At 49.0% G+C, this 12500-nt stretch overlaps 1 protein-coding gene across 5 annotated transcripts in view; it reads left to right on the top strand.

The window, feature by feature from the left end:
- Positions 1-12500, top strand: part of fam222ba (family with sequence similarity 222 member Ba) — a 61642-nt gene that overhangs the window by 18820 nt on the left and 30322 nt on the right. Inside the window, exon 2 of one of the 5 annotated variants that reach the window (XM_063204099.1) lies at positions 9884-9979. The exons of 3 other annotated variants lie outside the window; for them this stretch is intronic. The gene's annotated coding sequence lies outside the window, so the exon portion shown is untranslated. Of the gene's footprint in view, positions 1-8151; positions 9980-12500 lie in introns of those variants that run through there. One more of the 5 variants, XM_063204098.1, reaches the window with a different exon arrangement.

Here is a 12500-nt window from a genome sequence, read left to right as displayed (position 1 = left end):
TTGGCCACCCACATGATCTGTCCCGGAGAGTAATCATGACTGGGAAAGTGGGCTGAGTTGTGAGTTAATGCGTTAAATGTGCAATTTGCGGTTCTGCTTGATCAGCCCCCAACACCGTCAAGGAGGAGAGGAGAGGATGGGGAAGGGAGAAGAGAGGAAAAAGCATTCTGTGGATTTGTGGAGATTAGAGCTGCCTGTGTGAGTTGCTGGACGAAACCCAGTCAGCTCTCGCCCCCCAGGCCCCTAGTCAGCGCTCTCCCTCTCACCCCACCCCACTCCCCCTCTCCCTCCCTCACTCATATATCCTGCATTGAACTTTAGCAAGACAGATGCCATACACACACACACTCAAAACCGTAGGCATAGTCACTGGATTTCTATACGGACTGTGTACATACGTACGTACTGTACATGTTGATTGAGTATTGTAGAAATGCACTTATTCTCACTCTCTTAGCCTGACAAACACACACACACTCTCGCTCTTGCTCTCTCGCTCTCTTTCTCTCTCTGTCACTCTGACATGTACAGTATGCATGCACACAATCACTGTCACCTCAATCACCCTCATATATTCTGCCTTTCTGTGTTTCTCTCTCACACACACACACACACACACAGGCTTTGTGGTGTTGTGGTGGCCTTGACTGCTTGGGTTGCTGTTGGGGTCATGTGCTGACACTGCTCTGGATTCCCCCCCTCCCTCAGCTCACTGCTGTCTACCAGTGGCCTCCCACACAATACTGTAATGCTGTGTGTGTCTGTGTCTGTGTGTCTGTGTCCGTGTCCTATGCACCTCTTTCATACAATCGTGTGTGTGTGTGTGTGCTGTTTGTATGTGCTGTGCTGTGCTGTGCTGTGCTGTGCTGTGCTGTGCTGTGCTGTGCTGTGTGTGCCTCTCCTATACAATCCTGCAGGGCTCTGGTTCCAAAAGCCCTCTCTAATCCCCTCTGTGTGCCCCGGAGCTTCCGTGCGCAGCACACTGGATCCCTCCAACCTGCCCTGCCGGGCTTCTGAAACACCACCCGGTCCGGTAGGCTACCCGCTGCGAAAAAAGCCCTGGATGTTGGCTTAGGGGCGGAAACTGATAGAGGAAAAAAAAATCAGATTTCCTGACATTTTGTGCGGTCCATTTGCTACCACCCCCCCCCCTACCCCATATCCCCGGGTGTCGGATCAGTGTTGGATATCAGCCGCACGGGCTACATAGTTGTAATTATTGAATGATCTTTGAGTGAAGGCATCGATTTCTGCCGCGGGGGGCGGGGGTTGTAACCTCGTTTGACGCCCGTGCGCACGTGCCCTCGTTGCGGGTCGATAATATGAATTTAGCCCGAGTCACGTCCGCCGTGTGTGGTGTGCTGTTGCCTGCATGCCTGCTGCAGCGTGGCCTCCTCCTATATATTCTCATACTGGCCTCGTGTCACCGGGGTCAGTCAGCCATTGAGAGAAGAGGTATTGGAGACTTTGCCACACAACATTAAACACGGCAGTCTAGTCCAGTGCACACACTTAAATTGGCACACACTTGCCAATGCACACACACACACACACACACACACCCACTACAGTTCCAAACCTACACCTACTGTGCAGTATGCATACATTAGAAAACCTACATAGGAATCGATTTGAGAAAAAAGACACACGATCGCAAACAAACACACTTGCAAACACAAAATGTATTAACATATGAGCTTTTTGAGTACATATACACACAAATACAGACCACAAAAATTGGCTGTTTTGACCATCACACAAATCCTAATGCTTGTGCTCTCTCTGTCTCTCTCTCTCTCTCTCTCTCTCTCTCTCTCTCTCTCTCTCTCTCTCTCTCTCTCTCTCTCTCTCTCTCTCTCTCTCTCTCCCTCTCTCTCTCCCCTCAAGGCATCCGTCTCGAAGGCAGGTGTTAATCAGCACATGTACCCAGTGTCACCCATGACTCAGTGCTGCTTGTGTTGCTGTGATCTAGACACGGACACACACTGTGATGGAAAGCATTTTTTTTCATCCCTTCTTACGCCAACTCCTCTCGGCTCTCATCTCTTCTCTACTCTCCTCTCTGCTCTGTGGGCTCATAGAGGCGTCCAGTGGGTCCCGCTGATGTAACAGCTGGGAAATGTTGGTGAGAGACTGCCGGACTGGTCCCCAGGAAGGAACACACTCCCACTCGGACTGACTGAAGAGAACGAAAGAAGGGAAGAAAAAAACCCAAATGCTGGCAGATTGACAAGTGAGACGACTTCTTGGCCCGTCTGTCCGTCTCTCTCTCCTCTTGTTTCTTTTTCGTACCCTGTCACTGTTGCACCCTTCTCTCTCCAGAAGAACCCCCAAACACACACAAACACGCTCTTTTCCTTACACACATACACACACACATACACTATGAAATTTTGCCTTATCGCAGGTTATTAATTGTAGAGCACCGGTTGTATATTATGAAGGGTTGTGATGTCCATGAAAGTGTATCTATTTGGGCATGAGTGCCAAGCACAATGGTCAGCAGGTGTTCTTCTGATCTCAACCTCTCTGCTCTTTTTACTCAGTCACTGCTTTCTCTCTCTCTCGCTCTCTCGCGTGCCAGTGAGACGATGAGATGTGTCTTCGTCTTCTCGGGCTGTGTGTCCTTCTCTTCTCCTCCTCTCAGCTCTTTTTACCCCGTCACTGCTACCACTGCCACCGCCACCGCTACCTATAAAAATTGATGAGCTGATTCATCGCCCAGCTCCGAGAGGCGTCGCTGTCAACTGTCCTAGTCTGGGAAAAAAATGTCCGTGTAGTGTGGTGGTCAGGTTGCCTCACCTTGTGTGCGAGTGCGTGCATGCGTGTCTGTGTGCGGGTGTGTGCTTGAGCCTCTTGGTTTTCATTCAGTTTAATTCAGTTGTTTTTCGAGAACAGATTAAACATCCGGCCCGGCACCTGTCAAAGCTGTGCAGACTAGTCAAATAGGAACAAATCGTGCTTAACTACCTCTGGAATTTTACTCAGTAAACCCCCGTAACCCACCCCATCCATCCATACACAAGCATATTCTCTCTCTCTCTCTCTCTCTCTCTCTCTCTCTCTCTCTCTCTCTCTCTCTCTCTCTCTCTCTCTCTCTCTCTCTCTCTCTCTCTCTCTCTCTCTCTCTCTCTCTCTCTCTCAGCCCAGTGTGGTATGTGCCGTGTTTGATGTGGGAGTCCTTGCTGGCAGGGGAAAGTGAGCTGATGATCAGAGCTGCCGTGCTGTACTGTGCTGCCGCCGCCGCTGCTGAGTTCAATCAGGCTGCACTTTCACACACACAAGGGCAACATGAGGAGGCTGAGATCAATGCGAAGCGGAACAAAATACAACTCAGAATAGGCCCAGGGTACTGCTCTTTTGGTATCTGTGTGTGTGTGCGCAAGAGTTAGAGAGAGAGAGTTTGGCTCATAGTCTGTCCATGTGTGTTTCTGTGAACTAGGTCTTCACCATATATACACTGTGTGTGTGTGTGTGTGTACTCCTTCTTGGCCCTCCAAGCATTTCCTGTTTGATGAGGATGAGTCTATTCTCCATGGCTGTCATTCTTCGTGATTTTTCGCTTCCCAGTCCACCACTGCCTGGTGCCCACACCACCTACCCCCATGCCGTGTCCGTCCAAAACCTTGGCGTTCAGAATTTGCTGCCCTTACCCAGAGCCCTCACTGTGTGTGTGTGTGTGTGTGTGCGTGTGCGTGTGCGTGTGCGTGTGCGTGTGCGTGTGCGTGTGCGTGTGCGTGTGCGTGTGCGTGTGCGTGTGCGTGTGCGTGTGCGCGTGCGCGTGCGCGTGCGCGTGTGTTTTCAGTGACTATGTGTGTGCCTCGTTCATGTGTTGGTTGAGTTATTGTATGTTTGCCTTGATGAGAGAAGGGAAGTGGTATTTCTGTCTGCTTGTCTGTCTGTGTCTCTTTGGTGTTGTGTGGGGCCAGATGTTCCCATGGTCACACGCGCCCGTCAAATGTTTGCTGTCAGGGGGACGAGCAGCGTCTGTGTTTACCCTCTTCTCCTCTCCTCTCTTTTCTTTTCCTCTCTTCTCCTTTCCATTCCAGTCCTCTATTCTCTTTTCTTCTCCTCTCCTGTCTTATCGTCTTCTCTTTTCTATCATCATCCCTCCTTTTCTCTACACCTCTCACTCTCTTTCTCTCTCTCTCTCTTATATCACAGCAAGGCCGAGAGAACAGCAATATTCAAGTACACTATGTCTGTTTTTCTGTCTGGCTGTCTCTCTCTGTCTGTCTGCCACTTGTCCATTTTCAAGATTTTACTCTTCATCTACCTCTTTTTCTATGCTCCTCCCCTCTTTCTTTTTCTCTCTAGGCCTATTCCTCTTGTCCTTTTCTCCCTCTGTATTTATCGTACTCCCTCCTCCTTGCTCATTCTGTCTTGTTTTATTTCTCTGTAGCCTATATATTTTAAAGGCTGCCCATATTTCGCTCAGAGTTGTGTGCTTCAGTGAGAGATTAGTGGTTTCTCGCTCTGTGCTGTGGCCTTCAAGGCTCTGTGAGGGGGTGGATAAGGTGAGAAGCGGAGAGGAGAGGAGAGGAAAGGAGTGAAGACAGGGAGAGGAGAGGAGAGGAGAGGAGAGGAGAAGAGTGAAGAGGGGGCAGAGGAGAGGAAGAGTGAAGAGAGGGGAGAGCAGAGGAGATGAAAAGAGGGGGGTTTGATGTGACTCTGAGACTGGTTGAAAGGCCAATGCTGCCAATGCTTGATGCAGGGATGGGGAACAGGGAAGGCACTGCATGTGTGTTTATGACCAGTTCTGTTGTAGGATTAAGACTTACTTCTATATTGATTGGAATATAATATTCATAAATTGAATGTCAATGTTCATGAATTATTTGGCTGCCTGCATTTGACAGTGTTTACTTAGTTTACTGTTACTGAGATAACCAAACATTTGAAATCCTTATTTTATTTCATTTTATTTCATGGCAGAATTGTGTTTCGACCATTGAGGTCTTTAAAAGATTTGGAATCTGGAATCTGTAGAAGACTTCAAATGGACGAATCGTTTTCTGTCAATGAAATTGTAAAAAAGGATTTAAAGTGTTTGCATCTCTCAATGTGATTAGCTCCCAACATCTTGACTACCGTTGGCTGCATTTTGAGGAAAAGAGATGGTGTATTTTAAAATGCGACCGAGCAATCTGTATCCACCACTGTGGGGTAAAAACACGCATTATTGAGTTGCACACCTGTGTTCTGCAACCCTCCAATGCAAGGTCTGTGTCCTTTCCCGCTGTCAGATCTTTCCTCTGGCATCAAGTCACGTGTGTGCGTGTGCTTGTGCGTGTGTGTGTTCGTGTGTGTGTAATCAGAGCTGGACAGACTGGACCTTTTCTCTACGGCAGGCGCCCACAGACCAGACCTCAGCTGCCCTTCTCAGCGGACTGTACACGGACTGTATTGACGCACGCGCACACACAGTCACATTGGCACATCTCTCACTCTCTCTCTCTTGCTCTCTCCCTCTCTTTCTCTTCTTGCTCTCTCACACACACTTATACACACACACACACTTTTAAAAAAATATTTGGGAGGGGGTTTCAACTTTATTCATTTAGACAGGACAATGAAGAGTGGGACAGATAACGAGTGTGAGAGAGAGAGACGGGGGAGGACCGGGAAATGACCCGGGTCGGGCACGCAGCAGTTCAGTGCCCAGCCGACTCAGCTACAGCTGGGTCCACAAACACTTTCTTGCACACACATACTTTCTGCCTCTGTCTCTGTCTGTCTCTCTCTTGTGCGCACACACACTCACACACTCAGACAGACCTCTCATTTACATCAGATGGCTCCTGACACCCAGGTGCTCGGATTCTGTGAAGTGGCCCGTCTGACGTCTCTGGGCTGGTGCCGGGGGTCAGGGTCGAGTGTGCTGGAGTGCACCACGTGCAAGACTTGTCAGCAGGGTCAGGGTGGACTGTTGCCCTACACATACACAGCCAGGGCCGCCGCCATGGCAACTCAACTCAATATTGTGTTTCGCCGTAGGAAATACAGAAGCTTTAGCTTCCCTAAGCTACTTTTTTTTGGTTGGATGGTACTATGTGTGACGGAGGTCATCTTGCACCTGTTCACCCCCCTCGGGGATCGAACGCGCGACCTCGTCAACTACAACGGTTCGGCAATGGGAGACACAGTACGATACCGCTGGGCCAAGAGACTAGTCTCTCGGCCCAACGGCACGAGACTGTATGAGGCTATCGGAGGGAGGTTTACCAACGTTCCACGCCAACTCTGTGCTAGTTAGCCTCCGTTACACTCTCCCCCTTAAACCTCACTCCCATCCGGGTCACGGCACCACTGTGACGGAGGTCATCTTGCACCTGTTCACCCCCCTCGGGGATCGAACGCGCGACCTCGTCAACTACAACGGTTCGGCAATGGGAGACACAGTACGATACCGCTGGGCCAAGAGACTAGTCTATCGGCCCAACGGCACGAGACTGTATGAGGCTATCGGAGGGAGGTTTACCAACGTTCCACGCCAACTCTGTGCTAGTTAGCCTCCGTTACATATGGATGCAAAAATCACACACAAGGTCCTTTCCATATGTACCCGTTTTATTATTACATGCTTTGGTCATACCGACTTTCCTCCAGAAGGCAGTGTTTATAGTTTGAACTGAAAATGGAGGACTGTAAGAGCTGTCATTGATACAGTTTGTTTTAAAAAAAATATTTTACTTGATCTAAATGAAATGCTCTGATTGTCAGTGTGGATGTGTCCGTAAGGTGTGGGAACCGGCACTAGCATGGTTTTCTGTCGACCGGAAAGCTCTAATAAGGCACCGAAGGCTTAGATTGTTCACTTCTTAAACATTTTCTCAGGCCCTCTGTGTAGGGTTGTAATGACACACTCAACTCATGATTCGGTTTGCATAAAAAAAAATTAACTTACGGTTTGATGCATTGCATGATTTTTTTTAAACATAGTTTTTAATTGTAGTTTTCTGCGGAAAAAAAGATAAGATTGTGGGTAGAGCAGATCACAAATGGCCACTAAGTATTAAAAAAACTTTACAAATAATAATGATGATTTGAAACTTGAACTTTGAAAGCATATGACGATACTGCTTTCTTGCATCGCAATACAGTATTGTGACTCGGTTCGATGCAATATCTTTACAGCCCTACTGCTATGTGAAGTTATGTGAGTTGTGGGGAACAACTTTGTTGGCCAGGCATGTTCTAATGGCTCCACTAGGGAAAAAACCTGTCTTGACCTGCCTGTTAGTGTGGTTTTATTTATTTGGGGGGGGCAGATGTAGTGTATGATTGAGGGAGCATCTCCATGCCCACATCTGTCATATCTCTGCCTGTGTGACAGAGATGGAGAAAGAGAGCAATTTCATGTCCACAAATGTCATTTCTGTGCAAGTTGTTGAGTGATGGAGAGAGCTAGTTTTGGCTACAAATGTATCACCTGTGTGTGGATGGGTTCTGTTCTGGGTTGTATATTTAAAGCTTTGGATGTGTGTGTGTGCGGCACGCACATTTTGTGCGTCAGTTTTCAGAGTGCTCTCACAGAAATTGTAGATGCTGGAACACTTCTCTCTCTCTCTCTCTCTCTCTCTCTCTCTCTCTCTCTCTCTCTCTCTCTCTCTCTCTCTCTCTCTCTCTCTCTCTCTCTCTCTATCTCTCTCTCTCTCTTCCTGTTCTCACCTTCCCTGCTCTTTCTGTTGCCCCTCGGTGCCCCTTTAGTGTCTCACCAAGTGTCACACACTCGCTCAACCCGTTCACCCTCCCTTCCTCCCCCACTCCATCCCTCCCTTCCGTCATCCCTTCAATCACTCAGAGAGATTTGTCACCGGGGTGTCCAATTTCTGATAAGCGACTGGCAGGCTGGCGGGCCGCAGAGTGGCGAGGTCGAGGGAGGCACAAATGGATGCACCTGCTCATGAATTAAATGGAGACGCTCCATCTTCATTTTTAATGTTTTTTTTTTCCTCTTGCTGGGCCGTGTAATGATGGCTCTACTGTCTATTTCTCTCTCTCTCTCTCTCTCTCTCTCTCTCTCTCTCTCTCTCTCTCTCTCTCTCTCTCTCTCTCTCTCTCTTCCTTCTGTTGTGAGTTCGATTATCTCTTTTTTTCCTTCCTCCATTCCCCCCCCCCTCACTTTTCCTTCCTCAATCAGCACTCCATCTCTCTACTTCGGTCTCCGTTTCTACCTCTCCCTGCCTTTCTCTTTCCCCTCCTCTCATTTCCCTTCTTTCCGCTCTTCCTCCTCAGTCGTCCTCTCTCTCTCTCCATCTGTCTTTCCCCTCTCCCCTCTCTCTCTGTCTCTCTCTCTCCTTGTCACTTCATGGCGGGTAGGCAGTGAATCCCAGAGGGAGGCTGCCGCTGTATTATCTGCATACTCTGGATGGCTCGCTGGCTGGAGCATCTGTCTCCTCTCCTCTCCTCTCCTCTCCTCTCCCCCAGTACGGAGGTGCTGGCCTGGCCTGGCTTGGCCCCATGTCTGCCTGCTCTGCCCAGCATTGTTGTCATTCCATCCCCTGCAGGTGGCTTCCTCCGCTGCTCTGATCTCCTCTGCTCTCCTCTCTCTTGGATCATTAGGCTTAGACTGCGCTGCACTCGTGCTTTGCTTAACAACTGCTGAAGGGGAGCTTTTGAATTGCACAAACGCGTTACAGTATCTCACGTTACAGATGTATTCATGTACCACTTTTGGGAGTAGTTATTATGTGATAGAATTCAAGACCGTAAAGAGCTAGCTCACCATAAAGAGCTGGCTTGCCTGCCCTACATTTTTGTCATTCCTGCTCATGCAAGTGCCAAGTTCAACAGTCCAAAATGAGATAAAATCAACTGCAGTTTAACTTGAGCAAAAGACCCTCCTATCCTATCCTATCTATTGATAAATTCATTGCTGTCTGAATTCCAGTGTGTGTTTAGGTTGAGGGGATTGGCATAAATGAAACATGGGGAAAGTAGCAGGTTTTGATGTCTCCGTCTGGCCGGCATTGCTGCCATTCCTCCTGCTGCAGGTGGCCAGCAGCTCTCCTCTCCTCTCCTCTCCTCTCCTCTCCTCTCCTGTGCCTGGTGGCACAGCAGCTATGTGAAACATCAGCCCTTATGAAATACAAGAGCCTCCTCTGACCCTCACACCACTAACCTTTAATGCCATCCTCACAGTCCCCGCCCCAGGGCCATACAGTGACTGTAAACACAAAGGGCACTGGTTTGGTTTGAGCTTTTTTCTTTCCTTTATATCCTTTTTTGTGAGTGCTTTTTTTTTTGGAGTGGCAGGTCAATGGCCTTCATCACTCCTCTGCTCAAGCACTCATCGTTTGTCTCGGCTTGTTTGGCTTAATTCACTTCTGCCAAGGTTAGCCAACTGCCACAGCATCACAGGATTTATTGAGAGTTGTCTCGAACGTGTAGGACACGCAGGTGTGTTTTAGTACCTGCTTGGCAGCTGTGCCGTTAGCGTTTTCTGTGAGTTGAAAGGCGAATGGAAAACGCCCCCGGAGCACATTTCTTGGGAAATGGAAGCACTCAAGGAATGAGATTGCGCCAGGACTAATACTAAAGATGGCTCCTTGTTTGTGTGGTAACCATTTCTTTTGTTTTTTGAACCACGGAACCAACTGCCAGAGTTTGCCTTTGCCCATTGGATCCTATCTGGATTTGATCAGTTAGCCCAGTGGTTAGCTTTCTCCACCAGTGTTGCCAACAGGATGTACTGGGGCAAGAGAGAGGTGTATGGCTCTATTCCCAGAAAGTGATGATGGATGTAAGATTGCAGCTACTCCTTTTCCTGGCCATTTATTGATAGGCCTAGTTTCCAAAGCAATGAACTTTAAATCATATTGCGGTAATGCAGCTGTGTAGGGTAAATGGACTTCATATAGTATCTTTTTTGTACTCACAGGGGAGCAGTATGAAGACTAAAGAAACAAATGCTGGATTTCCAGAAGCATGAAGACTTGTGACAGTGCCAAAAGGAGAAGCTTTTGGAACTGTGAACGTGAGCTCCTCTTCCCCTCTGCTTAAATTAAAAATTTGATGTTTGTCACCATGACGAGACGAGGTGAGATGACAAGAAGATGACGAGGCTCGTTTTACCCGACTGATGATAGAGGTGTCATTGCGATTCTGGTCAGTATGAGCAGGAAGCCGCAGGTATAGGCACCAAGGGGGACGGTAGGAGGAAGGAGGCGGGGGGTTGTTTGAGGAGCTTTTTTTTCCCCTTTCTCCATCATTTACTTTTGGATGCCCTCAGCTGTTTGTTGAGGCGTGTCCAGACACAGTCACTGACTGAGGGGGGTAGCGAGCGAGTGAGTGAGTGAGAGAGAGGGGGTGGGTGACTGGGGGGGACGTGGAGGAAATAAATATCTCCCCTCTAGCTGCTTTGCATGGCACCATTTTTCCTCCCTTCTTTTTTTCTTTCCATTTTTTCCTTCTTCCACCTCATGCCAAGCATAGACATCCCCCCCCTGTGGCGCTCTATCCATCCGTCCTGTCCATCTGTCTGTCGGCCGCACGGCACAGCACAGCACGGCCGGGTGCCTCACATAAGGTAAACATGTCTGTCAAATGACTAACAGGAGGCCTCCTGGAAATTGGTGCCTCCTGTCAGCAGGGGAGATGGAGGGAAGGAGAGAGGGAGAAAGAGAGAGGGAGGCGGGGGGAAAGAAACAGAGCTTATCCTGACAGTTTCAAGAGTGAGCTAACACTAGGCACTATACACACCGTGCACACACACTGTACGCACACACACCACACCACACCACGCCACAACACATACCACTCACACACAAGCATTTTGCAAACTAGTCATAAAAATGCAAAACGGGGTTGCAATCATTACACACAAACGCACGCACACTTAGACATGCATCGACCCTAGTGGCCGCAAACAATCCCCAGCCCACACCTTGCTCTCCACCGGGCCTGGGGAAGGCCAGCGCAGGGCCAGGTCTAGGGCGATGGTTGGTGGGGGCCATTAGTAAAATGCCAGCGTGTCGGGAGTAGCCCGAGGCACCGCCACGGCTTCTGCAATCTGATTTGCCAGATGCCGGTGTTCCACTGCTCTCCCATTGGCCGGTGGGGCGGTGTTCCGAAGGTGGCCCGCCCTGTAACAATGTGGCCTGAGGGGGGTGATGAGATGGGATGGCAGGAGAAGGAGAAGGAGAAGGATCAGGCCAGGACACACACACACACACACACACACACACACACTAGCATTCCGCCTCCAGCCCACTCGATAGGCTTCTTGACGCTTCTCAGTGTTTTTCCCGTCTCCTCTAGCCTGAGTATCATCCTCCGTAGTGACCGCGCTGGCTCAATACTTTCGCTTGCTGACCACGGAGTCTGACCCTGCAGCCACCCCCGGCAGTTGGAATTCAGATATTCGTTCAGTATCTGAATAGCCAATAGGCTCGCTGATAGTCTAAGCCCCTCCCCAAGCCCTCTTACATATTCAACTGAAATACAACAACTTGATGATGGCGATGTGATGTCTGTAACCAGGACATTTGATAGTGCTTGGTGTAAACTGGGACATTGCCGTCCGCCAAGACCTTTGACGGGCTTTCGGCACTGACACTGCGCAGCTCTTGGGCAGTCACACTGGGCGTTTCTCTTCTGTTCACTTTAATGGTTTTAGTTGACAGTTAATATCTTCATAACAAGGTTGGAACAAGCGCAGCCCCATTTCAGTGTTACTTTTTTTGCTGTCACACTCGACGCATACACAGACACAAACTGGGAAGGAGAGAGGGTGGGGGCTGCTCCGTGGGCTGTGCATTTGGCGCATATTAAACAACGCAACTAGTAGTTTCCCAATAAAATTTGAATCATAATGCCATGGATCCAATACTATAATATCATATAATATTGTCCTTAAGTCTGAGCGATGCATTGATTATTTGTTTAGGGTACGTTTTCTGCCAGCTAAATGCAAGGGGGAAGGGGGCTATATTAGCAAACAAGACGATTGCACAGTTAGCCTGCTAATTTTAAATATGATCACCTGGAGCTAATAGCCTTCCATCCCTGTTATCAGTCCGCTTGAGGTTTTTGCTTCGGGAAAGTGAAAAAATGAGGTCCTAATTAATCTTCAGATGGTGTCGGACCCTGACGGTGCCATAGGCACACGTTGTATGTCTCCCTGAAATCGTAGGTTTTTGACGGACCTCGACAAGTTCTACACTCCTTAGTTACCGTTGCTGAGCTCGGATTGGTTGGCGGCCGTTTGTGGGAGGGGTTTTGCGAAAGGCTAATTAGCCTTTCGCAAAACCCCGCCTTCGAAAGCCCATCGTCCAATCAGCGCACAGCAACCGTAACTAGGGAGAAGGACCTCCGACAAACTTTTGGATTCAGCAAGATGGTGAAACGCTGCGCCTACGGCACCTGTAGCTCCGACACCCGGTATCCCGAAAGATTAGACGGAGGCGTTCTTTTTTCCCCCTTTCCCAAACCCAAGACGCAAGCAGCAAGATGCCGGCTATGGATAAAGCAATGTGGGAGACCTCACTCTCAGCTTA

Source organism: Engraulis encrasicolus, chromosome 7 (assembly GCF_034702125.1).
Source record: "Engraulis encrasicolus isolate BLACKSEA-1 chromosome 7, IST_EnEncr_1.0, whole genome shotgun sequence".
NCBI lineage: Eukaryota > Metazoa > Chordata > Actinopteri > Clupeiformes > Engraulidae > Engraulis > Engraulis encrasicolus.
Note: the sequence above shows the minus strand (reverse complement) of the source record. Positions and strands in the feature narration are given on the sequence as shown.